This window comes from Capsicum annuum, chromosome 9 (genome assembly GCF_002878395.1).
Source record: "Capsicum annuum cultivar UCD-10X-F1 chromosome 9, UCD10Xv1.1, whole genome shotgun sequence".
Classification (NCBI taxonomy): Eukaryota; Viridiplantae; Streptophyta; class Magnoliopsida; order Solanales; family Solanaceae; genus Capsicum; species Capsicum annuum.
Window position 1 is genome coordinate 171,915,332 of NC_061119.1, and position 15,682 is coordinate 171,931,013.

The following is a 15,682-nucleotide window of genomic DNA, read 5'->3' on the forward strand; positions in this document are numbered from 1 at the left end:
TATAAAAATCTCTCCCCTTCTTCTCCAAACTTCCATGTCCTAATATTAAAGTTTCAAGGATACCAAGATCAAGAGCTATTTCAATTTCAGGTATGTAGAACTTCAATAATGATTTTCTTTCATTCTTATGTCCAAAATTCTTCATTTTTCGTGAATTTATGATTATTGTTAGAGTTTATAAACACAACTTCAAATTTCTCCTTTATTTTGAGAAAATTTCACGGGTTTCCTGAAGTCTTTATGCATGGTATGGTCTCTATGAATACGACATATATTTTTACGCTTAGTAAAATTTTTTTTGTTGTCCTTTTTAATATTTACATTATTTTTATACACATGGTTTCTTGAAATTATATCTCAAGTATGATTTTAGATTTTTTATGATACTATGGATAAGATTTTCACATGAACTTATGATTTCTATCTAAACTATGATTTATGCGTCAAGATATATACTTTTAAAATTTCTTATGAACTATGAACTCTACATTGAAGAGACACGATTTTCAATATATGATTTATGGTAGGATATGGAGCTTAAGTTCACTGCAACAAGATTTATGAACATCATGATATCTAGATATACCCAATATGATTTATGATTAGTATGACATCTATATATACCATCAATGTTTATAAATAGTTTCTTTCAAATGTAAGGTTTATAATTAGTATGATAACCAGATATTTCATCAATGATTATGAACAGTTTTTTCACAAACATCAAGGTTCATGAGCAGTATGACATTCCAATATGTCATTTTCATTTATGAGTAGTTTTGACATTCAGATATGTCATATGATATGATATAAGCACTAGTCTATTCTTGGGAGTAGTATCTAGCACCGAGAGAATAAGAGTTCAAATAAATTCAAGTTTCATAACTATGTATCGTCGTCATAAGATAAGGGTTTTTGATTTGTCGAGGTTGACCCCTTTGCACTTTTTCAGGTACACTTCAGATCCTTGTGTTTATGGTTTGAGCTTTGACAGTTTAGAACAACCTTTTCAGTGTGGGTTTATCACACTAAACTACGTATTGTTCACATGGTTTATGTCGATTATAAGATACTCTCATTCATGAAATTTTACTTCACTGTTATGATTTTCATAATATGATCCTTGATCATTTTTGTATGACTATAGATATACATTCCTTCAAATATAATTTTCAAAGTATATGATTTCATATGTGGATTATCTTTCAGAAAAGTCCTCTTTTTTAGTCTTTAAATAGTTTTACTTTTAGTTGATATGATCCTTATGAAATCTATACCTTTTGTCATTTTTTTAATGCACATTAATTTAATGTCCTATGTCTTTTGATTAATCCCTACATACTTAGTACATTCAAACACACTGATCACATATCTCTTCTGCGTACATTTTTCATATGTGATGTATATTCAGGTGCTCATTGTCATGTTCGTGGCTAGTTTAGATTGCATTTTCAACCAGCAAGTGATGAGTTCTCCTTATTCGAGAACTCCAGACAGTTAGTAGTCATAGCATTTTATTGCAGTTCTTATACATTAATTAGAGATAGCTGGAGGTCATGTCCCAATTAGTTGTTGTCAGTGTTAGTATAGACTTCATAGATAGTTAGTTAATGCATTTAGTTCTAGTTTCTTTTTCACAATATAGTTGTTGTACAAGTTTTTAGCTAGTGATGTAATGAACAAGTTAGCCTATGATCTTTCTCTCATACAGTGTTTTCCAATTTATATGTTTCTATTTAGCGTCTCATGATTTATGTCAATATCAAAAGTTAGCTTGGGATCATTTATGGTTCTAAGCATCGTGTTATATTTAGGGTGTAGTTTCGATTAATGACAACTATCCTTGATTGATATATATTGCATAGGTAGGGTAGTTTGTTTCCCGATTTATTGTGAAGGTTTGGAGACTTCTATCTAACCAGTTAAGAATTTTATTGTGATTGACTACTTGGTGAATAATATACGTGTTAGTTTCCAAAAAAGGTGTAGAAAAGCGTTTTATAAATTTTTACACTATTATACATCTCATACATAATTATACACGATAACCCTTCTCTCTTACTAGATTTCTTTTTTCTTCTATTTATTTTTGTCACCTTGCTTATAGCACAAATTATATTGTTTCAACAAGAATGGCCAAACTCACATCTCTTCATGCTCTCGAGCTTCATATTTTGTATTGGTATCTTCCATCGCCCTCTTCTTCTCAACCCACAGAAAAACGAGCTTCTCATATGATGCTTTAATGGTGATCGGTCAATTTCACCTTTCAATGGTGAAATTGACAAGTTTTGTAAAGCTTTTAAGAATTTAGACAATGGATTTTCTAGGATTTGAAGAGCTCAATAATGAAGCTGAAAAATGAGTCCCGTACATAATGCTTTAATGGTGATGTGCTCAATTTCGGTGTTTTGATGCTTTTAATAATTCAAATAATGCCATTTCTAGGGTAAACTAATTAAGGGTGACCAAAAAATTTCAAAACTTAAAAAAGTGACACAAGTCTTAATTGTGTAATAGATGTGATAATTTTAAGATCAGAGTTAATGCCTCTAATTTTAAAACATTCAAGTTTAATTATTTACACAAAGGCGCTACTTTCCGCACCCCTCCTCCTCCACACCCTTTTGTTGCCACTGTCACCGCCGCCACCTTCTCTTTGATACCATCAACACACTCTTCTTCAACTATCACCATTTCCCCTCTTATACCACCACCTTCTTTAACCACAACCACCATTTCCTCCTCCTACACCACCACCACTACCACCATAAAAAACAACTATATTATCCTTCACCGTCACCACCACCAACATCACTTTCTCTTTCTCCACAACTACCATATTTTTCATTGGCTTCTCTTCCATGCACACCTTCTACTAAAAAATTAAGCAACTGTTGAAAATGTTGTAGAAACTATCGTAATTGCTATATCAACTACCATGTAGCAACTATAATAATTGGTTCAACACAACTGTAAGACCCCACAAAGTTTTCTTGTAGTTTGATCCTTGAGCGTGTCAAGTGAAGTGTAATTTCGACCGTAAAAGATCAAGAAAAGACTTCTCAAATGATTAGTGTTTTAATCTTGTTGAATTTTCCTGAAAATGACTTTCTATAGTGTAGAGAATTGAAATATCTTTCCAACGATACCAATTTCGTCCAAACCCGGCATCAGGGTGGGAAGTTATGACCGTTTTATCGAGAGTTATTGGAACCGCCCAGGTGCGACGGACAGGTTGACGGACCGTCGAGTGTGCGACGGACCGTCGCAACCAAGGAAGTAACTCCCTTTTTTGGCCTAAGTGTGATGGCCAGGACGACGGACCGTCAAGACTACGATGGACCATCACTGAGACCGTCGCCACTGAGGCAGTGTGGCCTCATCCTAGCCAACGTGCGACGGACGATCCAATGGACCGTTGAGTTTGAGATGGACCATCGCTGAGACCGTCACATTGAGGCAGTGTGTGCTTTTTTTTACCGACGTGTGACGGATGATCCGACGGACTGTCAGGCTAGCGACGGACCATCGCTCCGACCGTCGCAGCCCTCGTTTAGTATTTTAAGTCATTTTTAAAAGGGACTCTTCGGTCTTCCACTCTTTTATCAACCAGATATATTCCAAACAAAGAAAATGACTTCATTCATCATCCAAAACACAAGAGAGCTAGGGTTTCTCCCTCAAGATCAAATCTAAAACTCTTCTCCAAGAAATTAAAGAACTCACCATAGATTCTACAAATTGAGTTGAGATTTAAGTTCCCTAAGTTCAAGGGTTGCAATAACCCTCTCTCAAGAATAAGAAGAAGAGTTTGAAGCAAGATTATTCATACAATTTCATAATCTAAGGTATGTGGGGTTTTGAACAAGGGTAATCCTTTCACCCTTGTGCCCAAAGGCTTATTTAAACTATAATTTTCTGCAATCTATGAGATTTTACATGATATTTAATTAGGGTTTTTCATCCATTGTTATTGATTGCAATATCTTGACGTTTCCCATGAATTGAAAGTTAAATAACATGATTTTACATGTTTTCTTAAGAAATTAAAGCTGGATTTATACCCTATGTTGTTACTCCTTGAGAATTTAAGAGTTTCAATGTTCTAGAAATTGAAGTATATGAGTATGTTGATATTTTGAGACAAATTGCTCTAACTTCTAGATTTCTACATGAATTATGAATCTATATGCTATCTATTATGCACTATGATGAGTTTTAACTTGAGATTGAATTATGGGTCATTAAGCCCTACTTGAGACTTGCAATTTTATGAACTATTGTGCTATAAGCACCCATGATTTGAGTATTTTGATATTATTGGGAAATGTTTTGACCTAATGGTCATAGAGTTTTGAAATCCACTCTACCACATAAGATTACAGATTTGATTGTTGGTTTCTTATGAACTATGAGATTATTTTGAAAGTGGATTTACATGAGATGAGCGAGATAAACTTAAGGGAGTAGTATTTAGCACCGAGTTGGGTAAGTTGTCATGGTTTCTTATCCCAGAACTACGTGCTACCGTAGGTTTGAGATTTTGGGCCTAAGGTCGAGATAAGTGATCACTGAGTTAAGGTTATACTCCTTGGCAAGAGTATGACGCCTCTCCCCAACGTGAGGTTTCTTCCTTAGGAGGACAAGACGTTGGACTTCATGTATCTCGCATGGTTTATGTCGGTTAAGAGAACCTCCCTAAACTAAATTATTTTCCATTGAGATAGAATATTTTTCCTAAAGCTTTGAGATGAGATATTTTCTAAAGTGAACAAATTGCTTTTGAGTATTTTCCAAAGAAAGAAGTAGTTTTCTCTACTAATAATAGTTGATCATTAGTTTTTGAACCAAAGTCATATGATTTCGATTTCCTAGTGTTTGAGTTCAAAAGAGTTATAAGTTCTTGAGCAATAAAGAAGTTCTACTCTCCATGAGACATTTGTATGAGTTCAAAGTATTGTTTAAAGCTTCATTCATCCTATGAGTAATGAGAATAAGAGGAGAGCACAGATTTTAAAGCCAAAGTCTAATGACTCACGAGATTTGTGTTACATGCTTCCTTCTACATGATTTATGAGCTTTACATTTTAGACTTATTCAAGCTATGTGAGTCATTCCTATTTGCATGAATGATTTGATTAAAGAGTATTGATATTGTTTTATGTAAATGCATAAAGAGTATTGATATTGTTTTATGTAAATGCATACACCCCCATATACTCAGTACATTCCTAAGTGCTGATCCACATATACGTCTATGTGCTACATTGTCTTATAATATAGGTTTAGGTGCTCAGTCCCAGCCTCGTCAGTGATTCCCAAGTACCTTCATCTACATTTATACAGTGGTGAGTCCTCATGGTTCGAGGACCCATCTTCAAACATTTCAGTATTTGAGTGTTTATGTTATTACTTTTAGTTCAGTTTGAGCCAGTTGGGGACCTGTCCCAACGGCTCTCGAGTTCGTGGAGTAGTAGAGGCTTTGTTAGACTAGTTATAAGACTGTGGTTGTGTTGAGATTTCCAGTATTGTGGTCATTTGGACCGAGTATTACCTTCATATTTCCTTTCATTTGATATGACAGTGCCAATGTTTTGTACATTTCTTCTTGAATGAGCTATTATGAGAAGTGATGGGCTCAAAGGGTTAGCTTTGGGGCTACTTGTAGCCCTAAGAACCGGTGATGTCTCGGGAAGTGATTTTGGGTCATTACAACAACCATTATAGTAGTTGGTGCAGAAAGTATCATAACTGTTGTAGCAATTATCGTAGTTGTTGTAGCAATTATTATAGTTGATGTAGCAACTACCACAGTTGCTGAAGTAACTATCACGGTTGTTGAAGCAAATATCATAGTTGCTTGATTTTCTGCGATATTTCTTTAATCAGTTTAAAGAAATCATTTTTTCAAAGTTCTCAAAATAAAAAAATAGTCCATAAAAATAAAAACAAAAAAGATAAAGTGAAGAAAAAGAAGAATGCAATAAAAATAATGAACATCCTAGTAGTGACGAAAACGATAAAAAAGGCAGAGAAAAAAAGAAGAGATGAAATGGGAGGAAAATATGTAGAGAGAAAGCAAAATATAAAAGAAGATGGAGAACAGTTAATCTTTGAGAGCAAAAAAAGGAGAAAAAGATAAGAATAATAGAAATATAAAGTGTCACGATCGAATTCATGGATCGTTCGGGCACCTACCTAATACCTACCCTAGATAGGAGAACTCTTACTACCCAACTATTCATTTAGTCTGGAAGTTTACATAATTCATTTTTCAATTACATAATTCAACCGACTTATATATAATAACTCTGGTCTAATACATTTGGTAAGTGAAAGTAATATGGAATAAAGTCAACAATGAATCTCCAAAAACTAGTCTAAACCTATACAAGAGCACTAGACAATGAATAGGAGAATTTATGACACAATATCTGTGTAGAATACAGAGGACAAAAGCTATTGCTGAGGATCGCCTTCAATGCTATAGAAATTTTGATTGGCCTACACCATGATTATATCCCTAATTGGAGATATAGTTAGTGTAGCATCATTACAACCACATGTACTGGTACGCATCATCAGCCGATCAAATTTAGAAACAAATAACATTAATAACAAATAAGGAGAGATCATAGCATCAAGTAAAGTTTCAGTTTCTAATCCCAGGATATGAATTCATTAACACTATCTGTTTAACATCTTTATGACCTACCTACTATTTAATATTTTCTTACTTCTTTTTCCTTTAACAACCCACTCTAACATACACCTTTTCACCTTTCAATAACTCATTATTTTGGTTTTCACAACTCTTAACTCACTTTAGACCATATCTTCTCAATAATTCACTATTACAATGAACTATAAAATTTACCATCACTAAGGCTTAGAATTCTAACAATCCCGTAGGGAGGGGAAATATCGTACAATATGCTCCCATAACTACATACTTAGAGCAGTTACATTAAACTTGAATTAAGACGTACCTTAGATTCATAGTGTGCTACTATATTGCCTTGACACTACAAACAAATCGATCTTCTCAAGAAGTCAATAATAATATACAAAACATAATAGAATGTCAAGAAATATGAATGCATACATGTATGAAAGACATGTGCACCATCACTTTCTCTCCTCAGCCTCATCACATCATTATCTACATCATGAACATCATGATCAATAACAATATCACCATCATCAACATCAACTCATCCATAACCACATCATGACATTATGATTTCAATAACAATATAACCATTATCATCATCATCATCAATATCCTCATCATCTTCCTTCCATGACATCAAAATATATGAATGTGCAATGAAATCAATAATCACAAGAATTGCCAAAAGTAAACACAATTATTATTTTCACACATGTAATGATAAAGGCATCATTAGTAGTTCCATACATATCCTTAGATACATGCATTATTATAATCATTATGCTATACCCACAATAAGACCACAATAGTTCCACCTAGGTATCATAAGTAATCTTTACTATCCACAACTTTTATTAATGTTTCTGACATAGCTCTTCCTAAATAATTATGTCGAGGTTCTCATACTCGACTTTACTAACCTTTCCCTAGTTATTCTATGACTTTTATCAACTACCTATCATGTCATGGACCGTCGCTAGGTTATCTTTTAAATGGTCCTAACCCTTTATTTATGCTTGTAGGTAACCTAATACTCTTCTAGACTACTAGTAACTCCTACATAGTTATGTTCGTTAACCCTCCTCATCATAGGTCATAACTATCCAATTTACCAAAAGCACACTCTATCACACCCTAACTTAATACTACTTCCTCTCTTTATTGTACCAAACTCACACTATTCTTACAATCCACAATATCACTGAGTTAGTGAAAATTCTCACAAAATTTATCCCATTCCACACCACAAAACTCACATCAATAGGGTACAATAACAAATAAACATATTATTAGTGCCAAACTATTTTTTTTTATTAATTTCATCCTTTCAAATATCATTCCTGAAGGTCTAATGTATGAAAAATCTCGACCTTACTATCAATGTTATATGAATCTAGACCAGGTCTAATTGTTATAATGAATAAACCATAATCTACCTTATAGATGAAATATAGTGCTATTGAGTGAATAGAGTTGTCCTGCGAGTACTAACCATTTTTTCATGTTGAGTTCCCACTGGGTGTGACTCGAAATTGCCTTCATGAAGATAAACCTTTGAAATATTGTTACTAGGGAAGTGTGGTTTGTTCTGAATATTTTTAATGAGAAAGGAAAACTAGGGAGGATTAAAGCAAAAGAGGGGTTTTAAAATATCTCAAGCTGGTTACTGTCGGATTCAGTTGTAGTGGTTATTTTACTGCTGCAGTAGGACCACTGCAAATGTAGGCCACAGACCATCCCAATTTCCTTTTAGACCTTTTGGCCCAAATCACTTTGAACCTCATTTTTTCCACAAAATAATTTTTCTAGGTCCATTTGGAGCATTAAAATTGTTGCAAATTTTTTGAGGTGTTTCACACATAAGGACATTTTCGGTCATTTCATAAAGAAGGGAAAAACTTTTAAAATCTAAAATGGGAGGAAGCTCTTGTTAAAGGTTAAAGTTTTAAAAATTACACTCCACACTCAAATTAACTTAATAAAAAATTAAGTGACACTTTGACATTCGCTTGTCAAATTTGTCACCTCTTTTAATTTCAAAAAATAATCATTTGTCACCTCCCACTAAATTCTCTCCAGTTTCTACATATCTAAATATAAAATTTATAAGAATGAGTTTCATAATTTTTACGGAGAATAAGAAGGTGGTGTTGACTGTGTAACTTTTTTTAACTACTACTATTTAAGCTGCTACATAAGTTATTGGGTAAAATGGTATTCTTCACCAAATAAACAACTTGTTCATGAAATACCCAGATACTTCTGAAGATGGGTTTCAAAGTAAACAAGAAAAGAGTAAAATGGAACAAAAAAACCAAAAAGAGTCATCTTTGAAACAAAATTCCAAGATGAAGAAGGTAATTTTAAAAGTTAAATATGGTAATTATCTAATGAACAGGGAAGCTCTAGCGGAAGTGGTGAAGATTAAGAAGAGAAGAAGAAGAGGAGGAGGAGGAGAAAGAGTGGGTGAATTGATGTAAAATATAAAAGTTGGGCCAAAATATGTAATTATTCTATTCTAATGGTTATATAGGGTAATTATCCCCAACAAATAAGAAAAATTACTTAATATAACATATTTATAAAACATTTATCATTTATAGTAATATAATTCTAATATATGCATAATTTAGTTTAATATATAGTGTAGATATTTGTAATGCCCCAAATTTTTGGTCCTTGAAAATTTCTTGAGCTTTGGGTTCACTGCTTTGATTATGACTCAACCTACGATTCATAGGGTGTCTTGACGGGTCATGTGGCCCTAATTGTAAGGTGTCCAATGTATGGATTTTGAGTTACTGTCTTGGGTATGACTTGGGGGTACGAGTCGTAGGGTGTGGTTATGGGTCCTAGGGATCCAAATCGTAACCAAAGCAAAAAGTTAGTGGCTAAGTTTTGCTCTAAGTACGAGTTGCTCACTATGAATCGTAATGATATTATATGAGTCGTAGGTTCAAATCGTAGGATGTCTAGTGTCTAACCCTTTGGGGTTCTATGTTGGCTACGACTAGACCTTATGAGTTGTAGGATCTCATTACGGGTGGGTTGGTCAAGTCATAAGGTCGACTGTGTATGGGGGGTCTAGTCACTGTGTTGGTCACGACTCGAGGTGATGAGTTATAAGGAGTGGTTACGAGTCAATAGTTGACTCATAATCAAAGGCGACCCTTTTCCAACTTTTATGTTAAGGACATTCTAGGCATTTCCCCTCTTACCCAAATTAAAACCCACGTCTTATAATTCTTTTAGGGGTTTATTAGCACTCAAAGACACATCAGAGTAACTTTTAAAACACTCCAAAAGGTTCTCTTTATTCTCTTAAGTAAGTCAAGCTAGGGTTTTATCAAGTTAATCAATTAGGGCTTCCAAGGGTGATTTTTCTCTGTACTTCTTGGTGTTTAAGGCATATTACTCTTCCCGCATTGTCAATTTTGTAAAAGCATGTGATTTAAAATTTTGTTCACGAGATATTGATGTTTTTTTTAACTCTGGATTGAGGGTTTTGAATATAAATTGTTTAAATGCTTCTTCTATGATATTTATGAAATTATTTTACTTCAATTGATGGTTGGTAAATTCTTTAGGGTGCATGGGAATAGTGGATGGACATGGGTACAATAGAATCCCTAAAATTGGTAAATAATGGAAATAGGGGTACGAAGGAATCCCTAAATTAATTAGTTTGGTATGGAAATTGGTATCAACCTCAATCCACTTGCATAATTGATTTTGGTTTAAGCATTATCAATTGGGTTGTTTTCTTCTTAAAACTAATGCATGGCATAAATTGTTAATTGGTTAAGGATGGTATGGAAAACCTCATGGGGTACACGGGAATCCTCAAGTGATTTTATAATAAAAACCTTGTGGTGTATATGGGAATCCCCTAAGTCACTTTAATAATAGAGTCTGCAGGGTACATGGGAATCCCCTACGTGTTGGCTAATAACATTGCTTGTAAGCTATAGTGGTATGACGATACCACTTAAAAATGCCTTAATAATTGACTCTTAGAATTAGTGGTTTGGTTATGTGTTAAATGTTTTAATTGGATAATAATGGGGGTTGGGATAGCTAGCCGTGAAGGTATGAGTCAGAAAAGTTAGAACTGGAAACTCATGTTTACCAACGTGAGGATTGGTCTTGATGACCATGCACTTGTGGGGTATAAGGGAATTCCCCAAGTATATATACATACATATGTATCATAAAGGGTTAAGGGTACAAGGGAACCTCCAATCACTTATGGTATCTCTAATTCGTGCAGATAATACGCACTGGGGACAGTCTAGGGGGTAACACTTGACCCATATAGCCTGTGGGTATATTATGATGATAACAGTTCACAACCCAGGTTAAGAATATAAAGTGCATGCTAAGCCTTATTCCCTATCTCGACATGTTATATATATATGTATGAATTTGCATATGGTTGTGTGCATTGGTTTAACTTGGTTTTGAATTGATGGCATTACTTTATCTTTATCCCTGAGTTACATGCTAGCGTTCACCTGGCTAACCATCTTCGGACGTTGTATCCCCACGTAATGCAGAACCGCCCATACTTTCACTCCTCTTACACAGTGATTAGGTGATTCGAGGATAACTTTTGATTCAGACTGAAGTAGTGAGATTCCTTACTTTGGAAGACCCCATTTCATGCTATGGATTTCTTCATGTCTTTACTATTCATTTTGGTCTTGGTTTTGTCTATGGTCGGGGGCATGTTCTGATTGGATATTCTTTGGTTTTGATTAGATACTTTATTGGACTACTGTGGACATAGGCGGTATTGGTTGGTTTTCTGGATTGTTGATGAATTGTTTTGGATTAGATACTTATCATAATGTCTTTAAATTGATATTTTTTTATCTTGTTATATGATCGGAATTCATTTGATATGGGGTGTAAGGTTGTCAATAGTTTAGGTATTGGGGGTGGTCTTCAGTCCTAGTTAGACTTTAGATACCTTTCATGACCAGGACCTGGTTTGGGCTGTGACGTCTAGCCATGACAAGATGGTATAAGAGCACTAGTTTATGGTCAATTGGGTGTCCATAAAGCCATGTCGAGTAGAGTCTCTTTTATGAGTGTGTAGTGCACCACAGTTATATAGGAGAGACTATGAGACATTTAGAAATATTTCCATTTCTCGTTGTTCAATTTTTGGGCTATAGAGTCTAGGTATTGAACTCTCCTTTAAATTCCATCCCAACGATTTAAAGCTCATGAAAACTCATCTGTCCCACTTGAGAATGATGTGGATGGATCTCGTCCAACTTATGGGGTACAGACCCAGTCAAGGGTCGCTAATTTTGATTTTCTTTGTGGATTTCCATTGGTCTTCACTGACCCTACTCCGAAAGGTGACACTCATGCTCATTTACCTCAAGGAGATATTACCAATGTTGAGTTTTAACATTCTATCCATATGCTAACCCAGATAGTGGCCTCGTTGTCATGCCAGTCTGGTCCTATTGGCGTAAGAAGGAATAAGGAAAAGGAAAGAAATAGGCAGAGCAAGAAGTCCCAATATTCAGATCAAGGGAGAGATCAAAAAAATGGTGGTAGAGATGATGGACAATTGTCTGATAAAGGGAATCTGGGGAGTTCCCACGTGATTATCGATGTCCCTTATCCTTAGTCTTCTGGTGAATATTGTTTTTGGGCTAGTGGAGCTTGGTCAGCCCCAGCCTATCCTCCCTATCAATGTTTTGGTTAGTTGTACTGAGGTTATTACTATAACTAGAGAAATCAGTGTACTGTTACCTAATTTGGGGTCTACTCTTTCTTAGGTGACCCATTTTCTATTTCTACCCTGGTAAGTAACTCTATGATGGCTAGAAGAGTCTATAGAGGTTTTGTGGTATTTGTGGATGGTAAAGAGACTTTGGTTGATCTGTTTGAGTTAGACATGGTCGATTTTGATGTCATATTGGGGATGGATTAGTTTCACTCGCGCTATGCTTCTCTACACTATCAACCCAAAAGGTCATTTTTAAATTCCTTGAGGAGCTAGTTTAGAAATGGGAAGGGAGTTCCTTAGTGCCTAAGGGAAGGCTCAAACGATATCCTCGAGCCCGAAAGCTGATTTTCGAAGGGTGTCTTTTCCATTTGGTCCGATTTAAAGATTTTAACTCAGAAAGTCCTTCATTACCTTTCATACCCGTGGTTAATAAATTTCTTGAGATCTTCCCTGATGACCTTCTTGGTATCCCTCTCGATGGGGAGATTAATTTTTGGATTGATCTTGTTTTGGACACTCGTCCTATCTCTATCCCTATTTATAAAATGACTCTAGTGAGTTGAAGAAGCTTAAGGAATAGTTTAAGTATCCTTTTGATAAGGGTTTGTCTGCCCTAGTGTTTCTCTGTGAGGTTTTTTCATTCTTTTGTGTGTAAGGGGGATGGTTTTCTTCGGGTATGTATAGGTTATCGGTGGGTGAATAAGGAATTTAGGGTGACCTCCTTATGGGGTACTCTTTTAGTAGTGCATGATAGTTGATAGATACTAAGTTTGAATTGTAGATGTTGATTTTAGTGAAAGGCATATATTAGCTCGAGGATCCCAATGCGAGATTTATGGGGGTAGATTTGTTGTCTTGGTAGGGTATGTGGAAGAGATAAGGTTGATAACTTAGGGGATACAAGAGTGGGAAAGTTGTGATACAAGAGTGATATGAAGGAGTGTTTTATTCATAGTTGAAAGCTTGATAGGGGGTGTGGTTATATTTAAGGGTTATTAGATGCATTGGTTGGGGAGGAAAGAGCTCTGTGGGATCTAGAGAGGACATGGAGTCCAACTACCCATTTTTGTTCCCCATTCCAAAAAATTGTGTCTAAGGTATGTGCTATTCTTAACATCTTTGTTTTCTAACTTTGTTAAAAATAAGAGTAGAGGTATATGGAGTCCAATCATGCTTGTGTCACATTGACCCATCATTTGAGGATGAATGATCCAAGTGGGGGAGAATGTAACGCTCCAGATTTTTGGTCCTTGAAAATTTCTTGATCTTTGGGCTCACTGCCTTGATTACGACTCACTCTAAGAGTTGTAGGGTGTATTGATGGGTCATGTGGCCATATTTTTATGGTTTTTAGTTGATGGCTTTTGAGTTACTGTCCTGGATACAACTTGGGGGTATGAGTCATAGGGTATGGTTACGGGTCCTAGAGACCCAAATTGTAACCAAATCATAAAGTTAGTGGCTAAGTTTTGCTCGGAGTATGAGTGGCTCAATATGATTTGTAAGGATATGTTAATAGTCGTAGGTTCAAATCGTAGAATGTCCATGTCTAACCTATTTGGGTTTTGTGTTAGCTATGACTGGACCCTATAAATCGTAGGGTCTCATTACGAGTGGGTTGGTCGAGTTGTAAGGTCGATAGTGCATAGGGGGTCCTAGTCGCTGTCTTGGTTACGACTCAAGATGACAAGTTGTAACGGGTGGTTACGAGTCAATGGTTGGCTCATAATCAAAGTCGACCCTTTTCCAGCTTTTAAGTTAAGGGCATTCTAGACATTTCCCCTCTTACCCAAGTTAAAAGCCACGTCTTATAACCCCTTTAGAGTTTCATTATCACTCAATCTCAAACACTCCAAAAGGTTCTCTTTATTCCCTCAAGCAAGTCATGCTAGGGTTTCATCAAGTTAATCAATTAGGGCTTTTAAGGGTGATTTCTCTTCGTACTTTTTGGTGTTTAAGGCATGTTACTCTTCCCTCATTGTCAATTTTGTAAAAGCATGTGTTTTAAAGTTTTGATGAGATATTGATGTTGGTTTTGAACTATGGGTTGAGGGTTTTGAATAGAAATTGTTTAAATGCTTCTTCTATGATATTTATGAATTTTTTTACTTAAATTGATGGTTGGTAAATTCTTTGGGGTGCATGGAAATGGTGGATGGACATAGGTACAATGGAATCCCTAAAATTGGTAAATCATGGAAATATGGGTACAATGGGGTGCATATGGATGGACATGAAATTGGTACAATTAATTCAAAGTGAGATTTTGTGACTTTTTCATCTTATTATTGTAAGTTCATAATTATGCTTTCTTATCAGAACTTCTCTTGTGTTCTTGCAATTATGAGTAGTTAAATACCATAATTAGAGTTACGGAACCCAGAATTCCACCTTCTAATTCTGCTCAATTACCTACTTAAATTATTTATGTTTAGTCCAAAAATTGCTGAATTCGAAAGGTTAGGATGTTGGTTCTTCCTCTGAATTTCATATCACATGTAAGGGTGCACGATTTGTCCCTTGTCTGATTAAGTGATGAACTTAACTTAATGGTAAGATACTTAAAAAATCTTGATTTACTAACACCATATCCAATCTTTTAAAAATGCATTCTCCTTCTACTCTTCCATTCCACTATGTGAAATTGCTACCTTTAAACTTTAATTCAGTTAGGCCACAGTTGTTTATACATTGATTAAAGTCCACAACCTCATACTAGGTGAATGGAAGACCACCCTATTTTTCTTCATTAAGGATCACATTAAAATCACGTCCAATCACCCTAGGTAATTGATTATTGTAAGCAATGGCTTCTAAGTTCTCTTATAATTCCAATCTCTCCTAAGCATTACATCTAGCATAAACTATAGTGATAATGACTTCTACTAAATTGCTTGATAACTTCAAAGATGGTTGTTGAATGGTATCTGACACAATCTGTCCCCTCTATCTTTTATCCCCAAACACCCATATTTTAGATGAACAAGTACTCATTGCATTCACCATTTCTAATTTGATTTTATATTGATCTTTCTCTTTTGGTCCTTACAAGGGTTCCATTAAAGCTGTAAGTGAGTATTGATGTCTTTTATTTAGCTCAGTTAGCCTCTCAAAAGAATTTTGTGTGTTAACTAATATTATATTCCAAAATATTATTTTGTCAATCATTGATCAATATCATACAATTTATCTTTACTGCTCCTTGTCTGCACTTGAAGAGGTGTTGAAGGTTTCTTCTTTTTTATGTTACTCTTAAA